Source organism: Lipotes vexillifer, unplaced genomic scaffold (assembly GCF_000442215.2).
Source record: "Lipotes vexillifer unplaced genomic scaffold, Lipotes_vexillifer_v1.1 scaffold851, whole genome shotgun sequence".
Taxonomy (NCBI): Eukaryota; Metazoa; Chordata; class Mammalia; order Artiodactyla; family Lipotidae; genus Lipotes; species Lipotes vexillifer.
The window spans coordinates 83,247-106,969 of NW_006778810.1; the positions used below are offsets into that span (position 1 = coordinate 83,247).

The following is a 23,723-nucleotide window of genomic DNA, read 5'->3' on the forward strand; positions in this document are numbered from 1 at the left end:
CTCTTTCCCCAAACCCTTCATGGGCAGTTAGTGTTATGCCCAGTACCTGCCCTGACTCTTTTTCTCCTGAGTCTTTGCTGCGCTCAAGTTCTGGCTTGATTGCTTTACTTTCTTTCTTTCATACAACTGATAACCTGATTCTGTTTATGTGGTGCAAAGGTAAATTAGACCAGTGGTTTTTCATCTTTCTTGAATCGTGGATCCTTTTCAGAGTCTGATAAAGGCTCTGGATCCGCTCCATTTAAAAATATGCATCATCAGGAACAAGACAAATGAGCCTCTTTTGGCCCTGGGGGCCCCAGATAATGCAACACAATTTACAAAAAAAGGAATAAAGATTGGGAAGAGTCAAGTGTCACTCTTGACAGATGACAAAATTAGCCACAATGATAATCCGAGAGAAGCTGGAGACCAACTAATGAGAGAGTTGAGTGGGTGCTTGATTAACAGGAGCTGCCCGACAGTGGCCACAGCTGCAAAGATGAGAGGAATTATAATTCCCTGCAGCATAGGCACTGTTAGAGACTTAGGAATAAATCTTAGAGAAGTGCGAGACTTTCGTGGAAAAGATTACAAAACATTTAAAGAAGCATTGGGAGAAAGAAGGCCTGAATGATGGAGAGACAGATTATGTTCTTGATGGGAGGGAGGGCTGACTGTCACAGGTCCCCTGGATTAACGTGTAAATTCAGTGTCGTCTAGTTGTGGTACTGATAGGTTTGTTTTTTTTTTAAGCCAGGTACGAGCTATTTATTTATTTTTGATTTTGACAGTTTGGGAATTTTTATCTTTTTATAGTGGAGTTTGACATATTGGCATTTACTGTTCAAACCATGTGGTATTACTTCATTTTTTTTTTAACAAAGTATTTTTTTTAATTAAAAAAATTATTTTAACATCTTTATTGGAGTATAATTGCTTTACAATGGTGTGTTAGTTTCTGCTTTGTAACAAAGTGAATCAGCTGTACATATACATATATCGCCATATCTCCTCCCTCTTGCATCTCCCTCCCACCCTCCCTATCCAACCCCTCTAGGTGGTCACAAAGCACCGAGCTGATCTCCCTGTGCTATGCGGCTGCTTCCCACTAGCTATCTATTTTACATTTGGTAGTGTATATATGTCCATGCCACTCTCTCACTTCATCCCAGCTTACCCTTCCCCCTCCCCGTGTCCTCAAGTCCATTTTCTATGTCTGCATCTTTGTGCCTGTCCTGTCCCTAGGTTCATCAGAACCATCTTCTGTTTTAGATTCCATATATATGTGTTAGCATCGGTATTTGTTTTTCTCTTTCTGACTTATTTCACTATGTATGACAGATTCTAGGTCCATCCACCTCACTACAAATAACTCAGTTTCATTTCTTTTTATGGCTGAGTAATATTCCATTGTATATATGTGCCACATCTTCTTTACCCATTCATCTGAAGATATATAGATTGCCAACAAACACATGAAAGGTTGCTCAACATCACTAATCATTAGAGAAATGCAAATCAAAACTGCAATGAGGTATCAGCTCAGACCAGTCAGAATGGCCATCATCAAAAAATTTGCAAACAATAAATGCTGGAGAGGGTGTGGTGAAAAGGGTACCCTCTTGCACTGTTGGTGGGAATGTAAATTGATACAGCCACTATGGAGAACAGTATGGAGGTTCCTTAAAAAACTAAAAATAGAACTACCGTATGACCCAGCAATCCCACTACTGGGCATATACCCTGAGAAAACCATAATTCAAAAAGAGTCATGTACCACAATGTTCACTGCAGCTCTGTTCCCAATAGCCAGGACATGGAAGCAACCTAAGTGCTGATAGGTTTTGATATGGAGTATGAAATCACACAAAGGAAGAGTAGGGTCTTGGAATACCTGAGACGACTCTGAGACGGGAGATGGGCAGCGTCTCTGCCACCATAAGCCTTGGTGATCACAGCAGCTCCGCCTTGGCCCAGTGATGGTCTGGTCCATCGGTGGAGTTGACTCCAACCCAGGCATATGTGGGAGCTTGTATGTGAGCAGAAGAGGCTCATGTGGATGGGAAGTCTGGGCAGGTCAGTAAACGGCGCTGAGAGGGTCGCCTCTCTGCAGGGAAGGGCAGCCAGACCCTCACCTCACACTCCATAACAACAAACTCCAGATGGAATGAGAGCCTGAATGTGTAACTGCCATGGAAGGCCTTTATGACATAGGGAAAGGAAAGGATTCCTTTTTTTTTTAAACTTATTTTACTGAATTATAGTTGATTTTCAGTGTTGTGTTAATTTCTGCTCTACAGCAGAGTGATTCTCTTATACATACATTCTTTTTCATATTCTTTTCCCTTATGGTTTATCCCAGGAGATTGGTTATAGTTCACTGTGCTATACAGCAAGACCTTGTCGTTTATCCATGCTATGTATAATAGTTTGCCTCTGCTAACCCCAAACTCCCAATCCATCCCTCCCCCACCTCCCGCCCCCTTGGCAACCACCAATCTGTTTTCTATGTCTGTGAGTCTGTTTCTGTTTCGTACATAAGTTCATTTGTGTCATATTTTAGATTCCACACATAAGTGATATCGTATGGGATTTGTCTTTCTCTTTCTGACTTACTTAGTATGATAATCTCTAGGTCCATCCCTGTTGCTGCAAACGGCATTACTTCATTCTTGTTTTATGGCTGAGTAATATTCCATTGTATATATGCACCACATCTTCTTTATCCATTCTTTTGTTGATGGACATGTAGGTTGTTTCTGTGTCTTGGCTATTGTGAATAGTGCTGCTACAAATATAGGGGTGCATGTATCTTTTTGAATTAGAGTTTTGTCCAGATGAATGCCCAGGAGTGGGATTGCTGGATCATATGGCAGTTCTATTTTTAGTTTTTTGAGGAACCTCCATACTGTGCTCCATATTGGCTGTACCAATTTACATTCCCACCAACAGTGTAGGAGGGTTGAGAAAGGAAAAGATTTCTTAAACAAGATGCAAAAAGATCAAATAAAAAAGGGAAGAGATTGATCCATTAAAAGTTCTGTATAATAAAGGCATCATAACAGTTGAAAAGCAAATAAGAGAGTAGGAAAAGTATTTATAACATATAACAGATTAATGCGTAGATTATTTAAAAAGTTATAAATCAATAAGAAAAAGGATAAATGCCAGGTAGAAAAATGGAGAGGCATATGAATAGGGAATTGAATGAAAAGGAAACCCGGATGAGAAAAGATGCCTAGCCTCCCCAGGAGCTGTTGGGGCAATGCACCTTCAGGCAATAGTCCCATTTCACACCTATCTGATTGGCAGACTGGGAACGTGTTAGTATCAATTGTTGCCAAGGCTGTAGAGGAGCTGGGACTTTCAGATGCTGCTGACAGAGTGGAAATGGGGACAACGACTTGGAGAGTAATCTGGGGTCAGGTCACATCAGCAAGTCCACATCTCAGCTTTGTCATAAGAAACTCTTGCACAGGTGCACCGGGAGACTTGTACCGGAATGAACACACAGGCATTTTTAAACGAAGGGAAACACAACCTAAATATCCATCAGCAGAAGAATGGAGAGACATATCAAAATAGCCACACCATGGGGTACTCAACAATACTTAGAAATGAGTGAGCTAGGCATGTATCTACACAGATGAATGTCAGAAATAATGTTGAGTGAAAGAGGCAAGTTGCCGACGTACAATGTAATAGTATTTATGTAAACTTAAAAAAACACTGAGCCATTCTGTAATATTTATGAATGTTTACACATGTAGTAAAAGTATAGAAGCTTGTGCTGGAAGGATCCACAGCAAATTCTAGTTAGTAATAGAATTTCAAACTTCATCTGCAGTGTTCTAATTCTTAATGCACTTTGTAGACATATATGTAATATATGCACTTGTAGGGACTTCCCCTGGTGGCACAGTGGTTAAAAATCTGTCTGCCAATGTGAGGGACAAGGGTTGGAGCCCTGGTCTGGGGGGATTCCACGTGCCGCGGAGCAGCTGGGCCTGAGGGTCACGGCTGCTGAGCCTGTGCTCTAGAGCCCGCAAGCCACAACTGCTCAGCCCACGTTCCACAACTGCTGGGGCCCGCATGCCTGGAGCCCGCGTTCCGTAACAGGAGAGGCCGCTGTGGTGAGAGGTCCACACACTGCAGCAAGGAGTGGCCCCCGCTCGCTGCAACTGGGGAGGGCCCGCACATAGCAAAGAAGACCCAGCGCAGCCATAATAAATAAATAAATAAATAAATAAATATATATATACACTTGTATACAGACATCCATATGTACATGCATATATACACGTGCATATTTATACGGGTATACACATACACCTACACATGTGCACATACACAGAGATACACATGAAATGTTAAAGGTGGGAAAAAGAAAAGAAAAATGTACATCATACACACATACCACTGTGTTCCTGGGCCACCTGTGGGCATACAGGTAGCTGTGGGCCCAGTATGAGAAGCCCGTGCCTTACACTCCCCAGGCTGGGCTGATCCACTTGTCAAGGAAATGGTGACCTAGGGAAACAATGCCTGGCTGCAGCTCACGGGGCTGTTGGGAGAGCTGGACCCAGAGCCCAGGAACCCTGCTGCTGGCCAATGCCTTCTCCCTCTGCCAGGCTTCTTTCTCCCTCAGGTCAGTTTGTGGCAGAGGTGGCCTCACTCCAACCTACATCGTTACCTTTGACATTAATGACTGAGAAAAGACAAGTTGTTTATTCACGTGAAGAGAAAGGCAACAAGCCGTTTGCACAAACCAAATCACAGCAGCTCAACGTCTGCAGCTCTTAGAAGTGATGTTTACCTTAAAGGTGGCACTGAGGCACCACGCTTGCCCTTACGTTTCTGCTTTGCCTGGGGAATTGAGCTAATTTGTTGGTTCTGAGTCTGAACATAAAACGGTAGGCTGGCTGTCAGGGCCCTAAAAGATCTAAGAGCCTTCAATGATTTTGAACTTGCCTTAAATAGTTTTACTTAAAATAGCTGCTGAGTGGAGCATACCTGGCTCAGAATTTCAGGGGGGCCTTTGTCATTCACTTGTCAACAGAGGAAAATTGTCATGCTGCGGATGGCTTGTTCCTACAACGGAAAACAAGCTGAAGCTTTAGCCGGGTGTTAAAATGAGCCAGAACTTGTTCCAGGGAGCGTTGGGGGCTTGGGAGGGGCAAGGGGAAGTCCTGCAGCTTCCCCAGTCACCTGCAGCCTAGTTCTCTGGTATTGATTTTTGGCTGGAGGCTGTCTTTTATGCTCTGAACCAGGAGCCATGCTGGTGGCTGGCCTGCAAATGGCAAGGGAGAGGTTCTGGTGTGAGCTGGGGCCGGGGGTACAAACAAAATTGGGATTGTGAAGCTTGTGTAGTATCACACCTTCCCATTTGTTATCTTTATTTGGATGGTAATGGATCAAAGTGGACAGGGTTTTATTTGATGGGGGCGGCGGCGGAGAGATGTGTGCCAGGCTGAGTTGCAGTACATGGAGCCGGGAAAGCTCCCAAGGGCAGCGTCCGAGGGGGACTCAGAACCAGGCCGGGGTGGCTGGCTTGGCTGTCTGGTCCCTTGGGAGGGTTTGAGCTTCTCTAGGCAGAAACCAAGGGTGCAGATGAGAAACACAGCTGCTGATGGGGTGAGAGAGCCTGAGGACTGTCTGGGGCCCCCTCCCTGGTCTTGGGCTTTGCAGGACTGTCCACATCCTGGGGAATACTCCGGGATCCTTGGGGTCTCTGAGTCTCTCTGCACAGATCTTGCCTCTAAAACGTAGTTCCTCTGGTCTAACCCAGCCCAGCCAGGCGCTGACACCGTCCCCCTGCTCCTCCCATCACCCTGCCCAGGGAGGCCTTCTGCGCTGCGCTTGTGAGCGCCGTCTCCTTTCCAGCTTGGACTGTGGCGTGGCCTCGCACTGACCGGAGGCCCTGGCGTGTGCTTGCGCCTGGTGGGCAATTCCCTGGGGGTGCTGTCGCCCACGGAGCCTCACACCAACCTGCAGGCAGGTGCCACAGGGCCTGTTTTACCGTGAAGAGACCTCAGGTCCGGTTAAGTGTGACTTGCTGCAGGTTATAAACCGGTGACTGACAGGCCAGGGCCCAAAGCCCTCCCTTCGGCTCGCCTGCCCCGTCCTCCCCTCTGGCAGAGGAACCTCACCTCTGTGTCTCAAACAAGGGTGAGCAGCGGACAGACCCGCCAGCCGCTGTGCCTCCTTCCTGCCACCTGCTTATGTATACACAGGGTGCTGGAGGTGACGTGTTCCATCCTGAGTAGCCTGCGCTGGCTCCTTCTCATCAGCACTGAGACTCACAGTCTCCACGTGGAGGGAAAAAAACCCAACCCCTCCCTAGGATGCCACACGCAGTCCCTCAAAGTCTGCACATTCTCCACGGGACTGATCCTCCTTTGCTGCGAACCTCCTCCTCTCTGTGCGTCCCCGTCCACAGGAGGGACCACCGTCCACCTGAAGCTCAAGGCCTGGAAGTCACCACTGCTCCCCTGCTCCTGCGCCTCCTGTCCTGTCCATAACCAAGCTTGCCTCTTTGGCCTCCCGGATGGCTCTTAGGTCCCCCCGGCTTCTCCCCACCACTGCCCGGCACAGGCCTGGGCCTCTCACCCGTCCACGACGTGCAGGCCCAGTCCACTGCCTTCTGCTCCGGCCCCGCTGATCCCCTCACTTTGTGCACTTGCTTCCCTTTCAGCTTCCTTGTGCTGTTCTTTCTGCCTAGGATGGCTTTCCCCTGCCCACCTGGTCAGCGCCTCATCCTTCCTGGCTGTCTGTGGCCGGACCTGACTTCCCCAGCTCTGCAGATGTGCCCTCTGGGCTCCCAAGCCTCCATCATCCTGACCCTGTCTGCTGGCTTGTGTGTTTCTGCCACTGGGCTCTGGACTTTGTGGTGCCTCAGTCCACATCGGCTCTCTGGTTGCCCTCTGAGATCAGGTCTAATTCTGCCGCTTCTCTGATGGCAGAGCCGTCTTTCCAGGGCAGCCTGGGCCCAGCAGACACGCCCTCATTTATTCAACCAGTGTTTGTTATGTGCTCGTGTGCGGGTGCTGGGCCCTCAGAGATAAGGAAAAGGTGGCCCCTGCCCTGTGAGAGCCTTTCAGTGGAGGGCAGGATGTGAGCATTGTGACCGAGCAAGGTCAGGCTCCTCTCCTGTCTGGACCGAACCATCTCCACCCACACCTTTTATCTTAATCCCTTGCTTCTCAGAGTCACGCTCAGCCGGCAGCTCCCGACTCTGCGCTGATGCATGGGGAGGAGCTGGCCCGTGAAGCTCTAGTTTGCTCCTAGGTCTGGTCGGCCACACACTGTGGCCCAGCCGTGCCCTGGAGCCCACCGTAGATTCTTCAGATCCCAAGGGTCGCATCATCCTACTGAGTCCTGGGTCTTCCTGAGGTCCGGTGCCTCTGCTGTAGGACATTTTGAAGACCCGGCAGCAGACACAAGGCCCTCGGTCCAGTGCTGCGCAGAACGGGGATGAATAGCCGTCAGCTGTCGGGAGGGAGCCTCACGCTCCACAGGATGGGATGGGATCAGCAGCTCGAGTTCCCATGGTAACCAGCCCATCAATGCCCTCAGTGTCAAGTCGGTGGCACCGTGGAGAGGAAGAAACAGTCTCATTGTCTCCCCCTTGGTCACTTGGGCACAAACCAGCCGCGCTCCACAGGGCTGGACAGCCATGGGCCACCGTGGGGCACGATCCAGCCAGAAAGGGGCCGTGGGCTTCAGCTTCCTAACCCTTCCTGGGGCCTCATGAGTTCCTACCGCTGGCCAGCATCTGTCACTTACAGAGTCCTTGTTGGGTGGCCGTCTTCTCAGTGGGAAGAAACGGCCCATCCACCATGGGGGTGGATAAACTGTGTCCAGTGTCTCGGTCGGGTGCTCGAAAGGGACCTCGATGTCCAGACCTCCCCTTTTTGTTTGTGCAACTGTTCTCAGAGATGACCTCCTGTGTTTACTTGACCAGAACCTTGTTGCCCCCTAAAGGCCCCAGCCCAACCCGGGGTCTTTGTTAGACTCCCCAGGGTGGACAGTCTGGGCAGGAGGGGGCGAGGGGGAGGGCAGGCTGGCCCACTCATCAGATAGGGGTCTGGAGTCCCCTGGCCTGGAGGAGGCGAGGCTGTTCCTCTGCTCACCCGTCCTCACCCTGTCCTCCAAGCCAGAAACCAGGGCATCGCTGAGTTTCCCTCCTCCACTGGTGCCCGTCTGCTGGCTGCAGCTCCTTCTCTCTGCCTCCTGGTCTCGCCTGCAGCCCTTTCCCTGCCTCTGACAGTGCCTGGGTTACTGCCTCACTGCTCTCTAGGCCGTTCCCCACCTCGTGCTGTCGTTTCCCTGCTTTGAAACCCATAGAGGCTCCTCCACAGCAAAGCCTGACAGGCTCAGCCCTTGGGGAGCGAGCTGTCCCCCTGTCCCTGCCTCTCCATTCTCCACCCAGAACCCCTCACAGTTGCCAGATGCTCCAGCCAGTCCAGACCTCTGCTATGCTGGAAATGTTCCACATGCCTTTTCTTTCTTTTGCACCTGCTATTTTGGGGCAGCTTTTTTAACCTGGGTGCCCATTCCCATGTGGTCCACCTGGAGAACCTGCTCCTCTTCAGGATTAACTGAAGTGCTTTTTCCTGACCTGTCTGCTGCCCAGCAGGGCTGAGCTCTGGCTCCCAGGCTCCAGGGCCACAGCCTGCGAGGGTGTCTGTCTCCCCACCAGACCGCAGCCTCTTGTGGTCAGCGTCTTTGTTCTTTTTGTTTGCTCAGGCCCTGGCCCCGCCCTCAGCTCCCACACCACCTCCCAGAAGCACCTGGTGACTGTGTTTCATTAGAAAGGGGTCACTTGGCCACTGGGTTCCAGGACCCCCATCACCACTGCCGCTGGCCAGCCCCTGCGCTGCTCTTACTGTTCGCCAAGCACTGCTCTGATCATCACCCCAGAGCCCTATTAACCCCGTTACACAGAGGAGCAGACTGAGGCACCGAGCAGCTGAGTAACTCACTAAGGCTCAGTCCAGGTCAGAGCAAGGCTTTCCACAGGGGCGCCTTCGATTCCAGTGTCCACGTCAGGAAAGGCTGCAGAGAGCAGGTGGCAGCGGGGCTGGCCGGGGAGCTGGAGTCTGGGTCTTGTAACTGGTAAGGCAGAGGGTGCAGTCCAGGCAGAGGGAAGGCTGAGACACAGGGGTGCCCTGGGAAGGTATCTGCACTCTCCCAGCGAGGCAGAGGGCTCGGCTGTACCTTCAGACCCTCCCTTCTTATCAGGCCTCTGGCCCTGGGCTTCACTTCAAAGGCTTATCTATGCAGCAATGAAGGCAGCCCAAAGCTTTGGACTCTTAAGAGCCTCAGGAGAGGGGAGCTTTCCTTGGACGCCTCACTGTCAAGCAGACACCCAGGAAAAAACCAGAACTGGCGAGAAGGGGCTTCGTGACCCAGGGTTGCCCAGAGAGTGGCACAGCCTGGAGGTGAAATGGTCATTACTTGATTTTTCTTTGTATGATACAGAAAGAATATACACTATATAGAAAGTTTGGAAAATATGGAAAAGAACAAAGAAAACTTAAGAAATCATTTATGATTCTTCCACCCAAAGATAATCACTGTTAACGTTTTGGACCGTGTCCTTTCATTTTTTTTTTTTTTTTTAAACTGTGTGAGTGTGTGTTTGTGTGCGCACACATATCTGTATATATATCTGTATATATGGAGGCACACACACAAACGTCTTAGGCAAATAGGGTTGTACAGTTTTGCAGCTGTACTTCCTAGGTCTATAACTGTTCTGTGGTGCACTTTTTTAAAAATAGTTATTTATTTATTTAGGCTGCTCCAGGTCTTGGTTGCGGCGTGTGGGATCTTTAGTTGTGGCATGTGAACTCTTAGTCACAGCATGCATGCGGGATCTAGTTCCCTGACCAGGGATCGAACCCGGGCCCCCTGCATTGGGAGCGCAGAGTCTTACCCACTGGACCACCAGGGAAGTCCCTGTGGTGCAATTTTTAATGACTGCTCAGTGCATCATTTAGTGGCTAGCCCGTAACTTACCTAATCTTTCCCCTGACATTTAGGTCAGTGGATTCTTTGTGAGTCCTCGGGAAGGTGGATATTGCTGCTGGTCTGGAATGCCAGCACCGGGTAAGGAGGTGGATGGGTTCCGTCCCTGCCCGGCTGCCTGCTGTCAGGCCTCACAGCCCTGGTTCCCACGCCCGTCACTTTCCCCGTCTCCCCACCCTGATAACCTGTGCTTAGTTCAACTCATAAGGATTGTATGCAGTACTTTTTCCTTATTTTATAAAGTTACACACGTATTATAAATATTCTCCCGTCATAAAGATTCCAACAGTGCAGATGTATAAAGAGGAAAACCCCCAAATCTCCTTCCTCCCCTCATCCCATCCTGAACTTAACCTTCCCCCCAGACGCCACCACTGTCCACACGTTAGTATCTGTGTGTCCTGCTTCACAAACACATCGGCACACTTACATGGAGAGTTTAGGGGGTTATTTTTCACGTAAATGGGATTGTGCCAAACATGTTTTTCTGCACCTAGCTTTTCTTAGCCTAACGATACATCTGGGAAAGCTTTCTACACAAGTACACAGAGATCTACCTCATTCTTTTGAAACAGTTTAAAGCTATTGTATTGAAGCAACATATTTGGTTTACAGCATTGACTTAATGTTATTTGATTTGCCTCCAGGTTTTGGGGGGTTTTCTGGGGGACATTATAAACAACATTGCAGTGATCATCTTTATTCGTCCACTCTGTGCACATGTATGAGAATTTCTGTAGGATACATAATAACAAAAACAAGTAGTAGTTATAGTAGTGAATAACCATTACAGACACCTGCTGGCCCTTATGTGCTTTCCTGGAATTGACTCATTTAATCTTCTTAGAAACCCTGTGAAGTAAGTACTGTCATTATCCCCATTTTACAGATGAGGAAACCAAGGCACAGAAAGGTTAAGTAACTTGCCCATGGTTGCAGAGCTTGTAAGTGCCAGAGCCAAGATTTGAACTGATATGGTCTGGCTCCAGAGACTGGGGAACTGCTGAGGCAAAGCTGTTTTCAGCATGGGGGCAGGGCGGGGAGGGGGGCGTCGGTCCAGGCAGGTGGCTCCGAGTGGCACTGCCCCCAGAAGTGTGTGGAGGCCAGGCCCTCAGCGGTCCTGTGGGGAGGTTATCAATGCTCAAATTTCTAGTTCTTACAGGTGAAAATGAGCTCTCGTGGTTGTTTTGCCTTTTTCTGATTACTGTTAAATACCTCTTCATAAAGTTATTAATCACTTTAATTCTTCTCTGAATGTCTTATCTTCTTTGCCCATTTTTCAGTTGGGTTATTTCTCTTTTCTCCTGATGATCCGTTGGTGCTGTCGCTATATTGTGGATACGAATCTCCTGTTTGTAAATAGACTCTCCCGTCTGTCACTTTTCTTTGAACGTTGTTCAGAGGGTGTTTGCTGCTTGTTTTCGGAAGTAAAATCCGCAGTTCCCTTTGTTTGCAGGGCTTTGGGCTGGTCACTTGATGTAACTCAGAGTGAACAAGGCAGGGTCCCTACCCACAGCAGAAAAGAACTTAAGTAACCATTGCAAGAGGAATACTGGAAATAATACAGGGGTGAAGTTCACATGCTTTAGGATGATAGGAGAGCGGGGCTGATTTTCACCTGGGAGGTTCAAGGGAGGCTTTGTGACCAGTGGCCTTTGAACCAGACCTGGAAGGGTCCACGGGTTGTCATAGGCAAAGGAGAAACGGGGAGCAGGTGGGCCATGCGTGGGAGCATTAATCTGCGTCCCGTTGGGAAGCAACCCAGCTCAACGGCTCAGGCAGAGGCACATTTACAGCGGGGCTGCTTCTAGATGTGTGAGCAGGGTGACAGAAACCAACCAAGGCTGTTGGCCAGCACGGAGGGGGAGCTGCTACCCACCTCGGGCTGAGGGGACAAAGGGAGGAAACAGGGTCAGCAGAGCCTGTGAGACCTGGGGTGGTGAGGATGCAGCCTCCTGGTACCTCCCACTGGCTCAGCCCTCAGGAGGTGTGTTGTCAGGAGGGGTGCAGGGCAGGGCGGAGAGGAGAATACCAAGAGAGGGAGAAAAGTCCTGGGTACGATGTCATCAGAGGGCAGAGGAATTCACTTGCTGCTGCTTTTATTCAGCAGGCATTTATCGGGTGCTGGCGCGAAGTCTGGCACCATGCAAAGGACTGAGTGGGTAAAGGTGTGTCCGGCTGGCGTTGCCCCTGGGGACGGGGCCTCGGTGCCACCATTAACTCTCCAAGTGTCCTCTTGGAGGGTACGGCAGAGGTATGTGGTTGCAGCCCTGCTAGACCCCACGTACCTGGATCTATGTCTCCTTGTTCCAGTCAGGGTTTATTTAGGTATGTCTGGCTGAAGACAGATTTTAACACGGAAAAATAAGTCCATTTGTGGCCACTAGGCACTCGGTCTAACACACGTCTTGATCTTCTGCTGTTTTCCTAAACGTAAACAAACAAAAATATCCCTATTTGGGTTCCTCTTGATAAAGCCCAATTTCTGTGAAAAGAAAAGAAACCTTATTTCTGTTCTGCTATCAAAGTAGCCGTTCATGGACTTCCCTGGCGGCGCAGTGGTTAAGAATCCACTTGCCTATGCAGGGGACACGGGTTTGAGCCCTGGTCCGGGAAGATCCCACATGCCATGGAGCAACTAAGCCCCTGTGCACAACTACTGAGCCCGCGCTCTGGAGCGCGAGAGCCACAACTACTGAGCCCACGTGCCACAATGACTGAAGCCCGGGCACTTAGAGCCTGTGCTCTTCAACAAGAGAAGACACTGCAGTGAGAGGCCTGTGTGCCGCAATGAAGAGTAGCCCCCGTGCGCCACAACTAGAGAAAGCCTGCTCGCAGCAACGAAGACCCAGTGCAGCCATAAATAAATAGATAGTTAGATAGTAGTCGTTCATGCCTGAGATCTTAAGCACGTCTCAATTTCTCTTTTGCAGGAATATGAAATTATTAGCTGCAGACAAGCAGCGGGGTTTGTTTCAGTAGCTTGAACAAATTTATATACCACAACTTTGTCAGTTCCACACCCTCACACCCCTCCATTCAAGTTCAAGATGCAAAAACCCATTTGTGGGAAAGGAAGCTTTCTGTTCCCAGAGTTTCGTGTCCTTGTATAAAATGAACTTTCTGGTACTTTCTAGGTCTTTTTTTTTTGGTTTGCTTTCTCAAGGAACATGGTTTTCTACCTTCCTGTGATATATGGCCACACCAGGAACATCCTAAAACCAGATTGTTACTTCTCACACCAAGTAGCCTTGAAATCCAAACAAACCCCCGAGGTAGAGGTGGGTTTGCTAAGTCAGGAAGACCATCTCTGAGGCTCGTGGCCAGGGGCCAGGACTGACCACCCCACATAATGACAAGCTGTGTCATTCTTGCTCCAGCTGAGGAAGTGCATTTCCAAAACCTAACCAGGAGCATCTTTCCACTTTCCAACTTGACTTTTACTTGCAAAGAGCCCTGGATGTGTTTCTGTTTTCTTCTTGTGTCAGAATTTCGATTGCTACATAGAACCATTAGAAAAGCCTCTCTTCAAGCCAGTTGGTTTGTCTCACTAAAAGCTGGTTTTACTTTCCAGCAGTTGGTTCCTTTCCTGAAGTTTGTCACTTGCGGTGCATTGAGCTGTGCCGACGGCTGTGCCAGCCTGGCCGTGTCTTGGGGCCAGGCAGCCGCTCAGCCTCCTCCCCGGGGTCTCCCTAGCACACTCACGTCCTCGGGGGCGTCTTGAAATGACTCGGCACCTCCACTGAGACCGCTTTTCTCCCGGCAAAGCCAAGGAAACTTGTCTGCGTGCTCGCCACTGCTTTTCTCCCCTTGGTGTTTGTGTTTCATTTGAATCGTGTGGTCAGGCTGCATGGATTAGACTCCAAGTCTCCAGGCAGGGCTGTGTTCCTGCATGCACCCTGGGCATGGAAGAGATGCTCAAAGATTGTTATAGACAATGGATGCAGCCAGGAGGGAATAGCCATCTTGCCGGAACTGCCCAGTTTGTTCTAAATGACCGCCTTTGTCCTGAGGTCTTTTGGGGGAGTTTTGTTAGCATTGAGCCCAGTTTGATTTCTGCATCAGCCTTTTCATAGCAGAAGATGACATGTTGGCCGCTGTGACTAGCCTTCCTGTGGCCAGCAGGAGCGGGTGCCATGGTTTCCCCAGCAGGTCGTGGTGCTTTGCTGAGAGAATCAGACGGACACATGTTCCCATCCATCAGAGCAAGACACCAGCCTGCCTGTCCCCCTGCTGGTTTCTCAGCAATCTGGGGGCAAACTCTGTTTGACTTTTTTCCCCCAGAGGCTTATGGAGTTTCCTGGGTTGTTGAGCTTGTTTATCACAATTCCTTAAGTTTCTGAGGTCCACCAACAGGAGAATGGATAAACCAATGTGATGTATTCCTTCGATGGGCGTCTTTATTCAGCAATAAAGAGGAATAGGCAACTGCTTTGTAACAGCGTGGATGAATCTCAGGCTTTGTACAGAGTGAAAGAAGCCTCACACAAGAGAGCCATCTGATTCCATTTCTAGAACAGGCAAAACCAATCTGTGGTGGCATAAAAACTAATCTATGGGGTGGGGATTGACTGGGAAGGTAAGGTGCATAGGGAGACTTTCTGGGGGTGATGGCTATGTTCTCTATCTTGATAGGGGCTTGGGGCTATACAGGTACACACGGTTATGAAAACTTAACAAATGTATAACTAACAATTACTCACTTCCCCATGTGTAAATTTTACTTCAAAAGAAAAAATCTGTAAGCAAGTATTGAACTCCCCATTATGATGTATATATTGAAGTATTTAGGGGACGTGTACTGATACTGCAGTCTACTTTGGAATGCACTGGAGATAAGGTGGATTGACAGATGGATAGAGGCATGGATAGATGGAGAGGAATGTGATAGAGTCACTGTAGCGATTGTCAGTGGTGGAGTCAGGGCAGTGGGTACTTGGGTGTTTGCTGTACAGTTCTTTCAACTTTGCTGTATGTTGAAAATTTTCACAATAAAATGTTGGGAGAAAAAGATCTTTAGGGTTGTGGTGGGGATAGGACAGATTTGGAAGACATCCCCTGCTGTCCTTGGAGACATATCATAAATCTGTGTGTAGAGATAAGGATGAGAAGCCTAGGGATTTCCTGGGGCCAGTGAGGTCATCAGCGAAAGCCCCATGGAATCTGGGTTCGGGGGACGTTTGCTTTGGTAAGGTGTGTTCTGGGGTCACGCCTGCATCTGGAAGGATTACTGTGGCTCCCTGAGCCCTTAACTTGCTTGTTTCCCAGGAAAAGAGCTTCAGCCTGGGGAGAAGCACCCAGTCCACATAAAGGAAAAGAGTCCTGCTGTTGAAGGACCTTCCCGCAGGTAGATAAGCCTGCAACAGACACCCTTGGCACAGTGGTGCCGGTCTGGGTTGCTGGCCTGCTACTTACCTCCTTGGGCCTGTTCTGCAGTGCTTTTCTAGTTCCAGGATTCGAATTATTGACTTTGTACAGAATTTTCAGCCTCTCTTGAGTCATCGGATTGGAGAGCTGGACTAGCAGCCCTCCTGCACGGAGTCCTAACGGTGGGCTGTCCTAAGCTGGGATCCTGCCCCTGCCTTGCTCCAGGCTGCCTCGGGCCAGACGCACCAGAGATACTGCCCTCAGGCTCCTCGCCAGAGAATCTCTGCCTGAGAGAGGAAGCTCCCCATCTGCTGGTAAATTTAGGGCATGTGTGAGAGGGGGGGGTAGGGAGAGTGGAGGAGAATGAAAGCATTATTCTAGGAAGCTTCTTTTATTTATAGATTCTCCTAATTCTATTAAAATGAATGCTGGAGGGTTATAAAACTTGGAACACGTAACATAATAGCCATGAAAGGACGTTAAGTGAAAATAGGGAACAATGATAAAGTAAGAAGAGTCTCAGTACTGAGAGGAAGATGTGACATTTTTCGGAAGTAAAATCATCTTAGAGTGCACTGTACAGGGAAAGTGAATGAAAATAAGGGCTTGGGGGCTTCCCTGGTGGCGCAGTGGTTAAGAATCCGCCTGCCAATGCAGGGGACACGGGTTCGAGCCCTGGTCCGGGAAGATCCCCCATGCCGCGGAGCAGCTAAGCCCGTGCACCACAACTACTGAGCCTGTGCTCTAGAGCCCGGGAGCCACAACTACTGAAGCCTGCGCACCTAGAGCCTGTGCTCCAAAACAAAGAGAAGCCACCACAATGAGAAGCCCATGCACCGCAACTAGAGGAAGCCTGTGTGCAGCAATGAAGACCCAATGCAGCCAAAAATAAAATAAATAAATTTATTTTTTTAAAAAAAGAAAAAAAATATAAGGACTTGGTTAGGAGAGAACTTGGAAGGAAACAAAATATTTCATAATGAAAAAGAGATAGTGTTAGCTGACATTACACTAATTACATTATAGCGACAAATAAAATGTCATCGTTCTAAAAGGAAATAAAACTAATTAAATACTTAATGTGTTTTAAGAGGAGTTGGCAAAATAAGATGTGTTAAATATGATAAATATGTAAACAGCCATAATTTGCCTGCTTTGTTCTGGCAGCCAGGACAGTGCCTTATCTCCCACATATAAAACAAGGGATTTTTGATTCCTGACATAACATATTAATGGGACAAAAAACTAAGTAGCCCCTTATATTAGAAAAGCTGGAATCAAACAGATGCTTTTAAGTGGATGAATTGATGAATGAATAAAGAGTTTAAAAATACACACTCAAAAGGGAAAACAACAGAACTACCTTCTAAGATAAAAATCTAATGAATGAAGGCATGAAAGAAGGTGCTTCTCTTTACTGCCAGTAACTTAACCTCTTTGTGCTTTTTCTACTGGAGAACAGAAGTTATTGGTGCCCCTGACAGGTGCTTGGAAAAAGCCAGGCCCAAAGTGGACACTTATGCATGTTAATACTAATAATATTATCATCACGGTGATTACTGTTAATACCAAAAGAGGGGAATGACATGTCCTTTCAATGTCAGGCATTGGAGTCAGACTAGGAAGGCACCGTCTGTTTTTAAAGTTGGACTTCAAAGCTAGCGAAAGGTGTCATGGAGAAGGTTTCAGACATACTGCTTCTCTTACCTTTCATCTTTTCTTTGGGAAAAGATGAGCTGATGTGAAAAGTTTAGGGTGGGAAAGATAGAAGTTAAGCCAGACCAAGAAAGAGCCAGTGAGCCATGGTTTGGGAAGCCAGGACACCCCAGCCGCAGAGCCTGCCCACTGGCTCCCAGGGAGGCACCTGGCCAGTGGCCGCTCCAGCCAGCCCCACATGGGATGCGCCCTCCTCAGCCGTCCCCCTGCCTGGCAAGCTCAGCCAGACTCATGTCCACCACCACGGATGCAAAAGAGGACACTCCTGCTTGAAATTAATTGGTTAATGATCCTCTCTGGAGGATGAAAGAAAATTTTAGATTAAGTAAAACTTACTATCAGTTAGCCTGTGTGGGCACCTGGGAGCCAACGCAGAAGCTCAGGAAGGAATAGTTTGTTACCTGGACCCGGCAACCTGGGGCCTGGAGCAGCTCTGTACAACGTGCGTTTGCCTGTTGATTACAACCGACAGGTCTCCTTTCACTCCTGACGGAGAAGAGTGTGCCTGGGGATGCTGGATTTTATCCTTTTCCCAAACTGTTTTTAGTCTTGACATCACTCAGGAGGGATTGCACAGAGCACTGACTCTCCTAATTCAATGAGCAAGAGTCGTAATCGGACTTCAGGAACAGGAGGGCAACAGGTGGGTTGTTTTCTCTTCTGCTGCTCTTCTTGTAAGAGCCAAATCTCCCCACAATGGGTGTTTTTCATTTTATCAGGCAATTTTGATCTGGTAGCTCTTGCAGTCAGAGCCAGTGGCCAAAACACAGACTGTAGGATCAGAAGAGCCGGGTTCTAATCCCAGCACTTTGTCTGCAAATTGCTCAGCAGTTGACGAGCCAGTTGGCATCTCTGGGTGTCAAGTCGTGCATTGATCTATAACGTATGATTGTAATAATCACTTTCTAAATAGCGTTCTCATCTGGCTGTTGTGAGTATCATGGTGTGGACCTCAACATCTGCCTGACTGAAAAGGGATGGTGGTTATTAGTGCAGCTGTGAGTGAGCCCACTGGGCCAACAGATGCTCTGCGCAGGCCTCCCGCGTGGACACTGTGACCACCAGCCCAGGGCCCACTCCCATTTACCAGCGCCTGCTGTAGCTTCTCCCCCACATCTTGCCTGGGTTGGTTCCATATTGATTTTGAAGGAGCTGTGGAATGCTGGGTGTTTGTGGCATCCTGGGGTCACAGTCCATCTTGGGGTGTGAGAGCTGAAATATGAAATGATCAGATTGCTACAATTTAATTTAAGCGGTAATCTAAAAGCTCCCCTGCTGAGAGTGGAGAGTGTCCATTCTGCTGAGGGATAAGACAACATGCCACCAATTTCAGAGCATCGTGGGACAGTAGCTCGGGATGCATTCAGCTGCTAAACAAGAAGATGGTGCCTGAAACAAAGGTTCACACAGCAGGTCCGGAGATGGGCCCTCCAGCGTTGGCGCGGGACCTGTCGGTGTCTCCCTCCCCTTCAGGCCTCACGTACAAGTTACAGGCAGGAGACAGGGCTGGGGGCAAAAGGTGGAAGGGTGAAGTCTTTCCCTTTTTATTCAGGAAAGGTCACCTTCCCCAGGGACTTGTGCTGACAGCTCATGGGATAGAACTATGTCCCTGGCTGGCTACGCTGGCTACAAGGGAGTCTGAGAAATCAGGATTTTAGATTCTACAGCCTCTACAGAAGAGGCGGGTAGAAGAGAAAGTGTTGGAAATTGAGGTAGTGTCTGCCAGCCATGCGTCACAATGGCTGTAGTACGCTTCCAGTGTCTTAGGGACTATCAGGAAGGAGGGGGTCTTGTGTTGTAACGAGAGAAACCACCTCTTACAGTTGCTCAGAGTAAGCAGCAGTTCAGGGAAGGGCAGGCTCTGACTTAGCTGCTATGGGAACACAGAGAGCACCAAGGAGGCAAGCTGGTCTCAGGACTTGCTCTCCAGCCAGGGAGACACCTGCACCAATAACCAACCAGTAGAATGTGGTAAGTGGCTGGGAGGAGTGGAAGTGATACTGGAGGACTGGGCAGTGGGGGATCACTTGTACGCTCCAAAGGAAAACACTGAGGAAGACGATGATGATGATGATGATAAAGGGTAATGACGGTGAGGATGACGATGGTGATAAGGATGATGACAGTGACAATGACAAGGATGGTAAACACTTATTGGGCCAGAAACTGCTCTACATGCTTGATCTCATTTACTCCTTACAGCCACCTCCTTCCCACTGGTAAAAGATAAACCAAGGCATATTGAAAATTTTAAGAATTTATTTGAGCAAAAATCGATTTGAATCAGGCAGTGCCAACAGGAAGTGGTTATTAACGCTGTACAGACAGGAGCAAGACTTTTATAGGGGAGACACAGCAGCAAAGCAAGGAGGTGATTTGATAGGCTGTAACTGCAGCAGTTGCCTTATTTGGGAAAGCCTAGTTAGCTGTTCCTGATTGGCTGTCCTTAGGTTTTGATTTCTTAACCTTGAGGCATTTACAAGCTTGGGTTTGGCTGCTTGTAAATGCAGGCTGCTTAGGCCTTAGAGCCACCTCAGCCTAATGGCCTCCTCATGTGATTAATTTAACCCCACCGTGCCCCCACCTCTCCAGCCCCACAGGGTAACCGCTGTCCAAACAGTGCATGTACCACAGGCGAAGAAGACATGCTTAGACAGTACCTTGCTTAGTTTTGCTTTTGAGCTCTCTAAAAATGATATACTGTGTGCTGTTCTGGGACCTCCCCCCACCCCCACCCTCCCTGCCACAGCAGTGACGGCATCTCAGTTTTCCAGTCCAGGATCAAATTTGAGGAGTGCTCCCCCCCCCCCCACCCCCCGGCCCCCTTTACATGTTTCTAAGGCTCGGCCGCATTGTAGCCACAGCCCCAGCTGAGCTGTGGTTCATTTATTTTCACCGCTATACAGTATTCATTGGCCAACAAATCGTGATGTATCTGTCCTTCTGGCAATGTATGTTTGTGATTTTTACTGAGAACATTGTTGCTAAGAGCAGCCTTGTGTGTGACCTGTGGTGACCTGTGGTTCGCATATGCCAGAGTTTTTCTTGGGCACGTGCCTAGAATTGGGGTGGCGGGGTTTATGTGTACTGGACACCAGTGCTTTATCAGTTACAAGTGAGGGAAATAGTATTTCCCAGTTTGTGAATTTTTAAAAAACTTGTGTACGTGTCTTCTGATTAAATAGGAGAATTAACTTTTACATAATTGTATGTATCAATCTTTCCTCTTTTTTTATAGCCATTTTATTAAGATATAATTCATGTGCCGTGTGATTTACCTATTTAAAATATGCAATTCAGTGTTTTTCAGTGTATTCACAGGGCGTGCTACCATCGATGCAGTCAGGTCTAGAGCGTTTCATCACCCCAGGAAGAAACCCCACACCCACTGGCTGCTGCTCCTCATCCCGTCCCCACTCCCCCAGCCCTAAGCAACAACTAATCTGCTTTCTGTCTCTATAGCTTTGCCTACTCTGGACATTTCATATAATGGAATCATACAGTATGTGGTCTTTTTTGTGTCTGGCTTCTTTCCCTTAGCGTGTTTTCAAGATTATTTTGTAATATGTGCCAGTACTTTATTCTTTTTATTTCCAAATATTCCACTGTATGGATGTACCAATATATGGATATTTTATTTGTCTGTCAATTGATGGACATTGAGGTTGTTTCTACTTTTTTGGCTCTTATGAGTAATGCTGCTGTGAGCATTTGCATGGAATTTTTTGCGTGGGTGTGTGCTTTCACTCCTTTAGGATAATATTGAGGAGTGGAGTTGCTGGGTCACATGGTAACCCTATGTTTGACCTATTGAGAAACTACCAGATTGCTTTCTAAAGTGGCTCCACCATTTTACAATCTCTCCAGCAGTGTATGAGTATTCCAGTTTCTCCACATTGTCATCAACACTTGTTATTATCTGTGTTTTGCACCCATCCTAGTGCTGTTCTGGTTTTGGTTTGTGTTTCCCTGATGGCTGATGATGTTGAGCATCTTTTCATGTGTTTCTTGGCCTTTTGCATGTCTTCTGTAGAGAGATGTCTGTTCCAGTCCTTTGCCCATGTATTGTTTTGTCTTTTATTATTACATATTTTAGATGCAAGTCCATACCAGATAGGTGATTTCCAAACACTTTCTCCCATTTTGTGGGTTATCTTTGCACTTTCTTGGTGGTGCCCTTTGCAGCACAAAAGTTTTTTTTTTTTCATCCATTCTTTCTTTGGCTTTTAGTTGGTATGTTTAGGCCATTCACATTTAAAGTGATTGCTGATATCATTGGCTTAATATCTTGCATGTTTCTAATTGTTTTCTGTTAGATTTGTTCTCCTTCCTGCTTTTTCTACATTCTCTGATTATAATGGAGCCTCTTAGATAATTCTATTTTATCTCCTCACTTAGCATATCAATTATACTTCTTTAAAAATTTTTTAAGAGATTTCCTTGGAGTTCACAGTATGCACCATTAACTAATTTAAGTCCACCTTCAGATAGCCCTGTGCCACTTCATGGGTAGCGCAGGTGCCTTGTAACAGAGTATTCCCAATTTTCCCACCCCCTGCCCCTGGTGATGCCAGTCTCTTCCTCTGTGGATAGCGCTTCCTCTGCTCTCATTGAAGAAACCCTTCCTTACCTGAGGTCAGAAGGCTCGCCCAGGGTATCACTCAGCATCGCAGAAGGAGCAGACGGCACCATGGCCCTTTCTTTATAATAGCCCCAGCCCCCCACCCCAGAGCCAAAGTGGGGCCATGGCCATTCCCTGGCGTGCCTGCCAGACTCTGTGTTCTGGAGCTGGGAAATGACCCAGCAGGGGCCCTCGGGGGCACTGGACACAGCGTCAGGCAGACCTGGTCCATGAACAAAATAAAACAATACAAGGAGCGCTTACATCAGTCAGAGACAGGACCCGTGGGCCACGGTGGCATTTCAGGGATGTGGGATCAGTGCAAGTTCAGAGCTCAAGTCTCATAGCTGCCAGGAGGTCTGGATGCCCCTCCCCCAGTGCACCACCACCGGGAGGGGGCTGCAGGAGCCTGGGGAGGTGTGAGGAAGGGCTCTCCCCTAAAGGCACCCCAGTCTTTCTGTGCTTGTTGCGGAGCTCTGGGTCTGGGCACTGAGATACTGGGAATCCCCACTGCAGGGCTCTGCAGCAGCTGAGTAGGCTTCGGCTTCTCTGTGTCAAGAGGCTGCCCCTCTTTTCCTGGGTCTCACTCCATCTCTTTGCTCAGGGTCATCATCACACCTAACTCCTGGCCTCCATCGGCTGTGCCCACCACTGGCGTCTGCCTCTCAGAATCCCGTGGTTCCCACTGAGAGGTGCTGGAGCAACCCTCGGTCACCTGCCTGACAGAGAGGACGGCCACCTGGAACCCTTGAAGGGTGCTGCCCTGCCTCCCCCAGGCACCTTCTTAACTCCTTGGTGAGGGGTGGCTGAGCAGGTTTCAGAGAACAGATCCCTCCAACATTCCTGTTTCCTGGGGTCCCCACTGACCACCCACAGCAGCATGTTGGACCCTGCAAGGGATACAGTTGCTTGGACCCCACTACGGCCCTGCTCAATGAAAACCTCTGTGGGTGGGCCCAGCCGTTGGGTGTGACGAGCCCCTGGGGACCCAGCGCCCTCGAGTCTGGAGAGCCACTGCCTCACAGGCGTCGGTAGTTCCAGCATCCTGACCTCACCAGCCATCAGATTTGGTTCACTCTCTGTGTTGATCGGCCAATCTTACCAACTGTAAACACACCCTGCGTATCTGAGTTACACATTACACACCCCGTTTGTGGGGAAAACACCCGTATCTGCGAGTCTGGCTCTGTCTGGACCATTTACATCCCATACGCCTGCTCTCGCGTGGTCCAGGCTCCTGCTGGTACACACTGGCTCTCTCCTCCCAGGGTAGCTCCTGGATCCCTGGGACGCAACTCATTTTGTGGGTGTAGGCGGCGAGGGGTGTGGACTGGGTCCCGAGGAGAGAACCCCCCCACCGCCCCCGCTGTGAGGCAGTAGCTTTTCTTGCAGAGGTGAGCCTTTCCCCTCACAGCTGGTGGGAAGGTTGTTTCTGTAGATGGGGCAGGTCAGTTCTCTGTTGCAGTCAGTGTCTGCCTGGCTCTGATGGGCCCTCTTCTTTCCACCTTTCCCAACTGTTACTTACCTAGGAGTGTTGTGCATTTCAATTTTTTTTTTTTTTTTGACTCTGGAACCTTAAAATCACACTCTGGGGCTGCCATGGGGGGCCTTCTGGCTCTCCACATGTGTTCTTAGTTACTGATTCTTAGCTTTTAATTTCTCTTTTCCCCCATGTGTGTTCTCTAGGGTCATAAGCAGAATCGACCCAGTTTTACAAGCTTTGCAATCGCATTTGCCATGGCCCCTGTTCTCCCAAGGCCCCACCTCTTCCTGCACTTCATCCCAGTATTATTATGTGTAATCACGGATGCTCTGGATTTGCGTGTAATCCAGTGCTGTGGATTACCCTTAGTCACACATGCACACACACACACGTCCCCAGCAAGGTGATTATCTCAGTGCTCCAGAAATGTATGCACCACCCAACCTCAGTATCCCATTTTGAGGGTCTATTTTAGGATCACTTCCAGTAACAATTACTTTATCAGTCAGGATCTCAGCAGGA

At 48.7% G+C, this 23,723-nt stretch overlaps 1 protein-coding gene and 1 non-coding gene across 2 annotated transcripts in view; one reads left to right on the forward strand and one right to left on the reverse strand.

Annotated features, from left to right (window-relative positions):
* Nucleotides 1–23,723, forward strand: part of PCSK6 (proprotein convertase subtilisin/kexin type 6) — a 250,646-nt gene that overhangs the window by 64,486 nt on the left and 162,437 nt on the right. The gene's annotated exons all lie outside the window — the stretch shown is intronic.
* Nucleotides 9,868–9,940, reverse strand: TRNAG-CCC (transfer RNA glycine (anticodon CCC)). Its single transcript has one exon. It is a non-coding gene; the product is annotated as a tRNA-Gly (tRNA).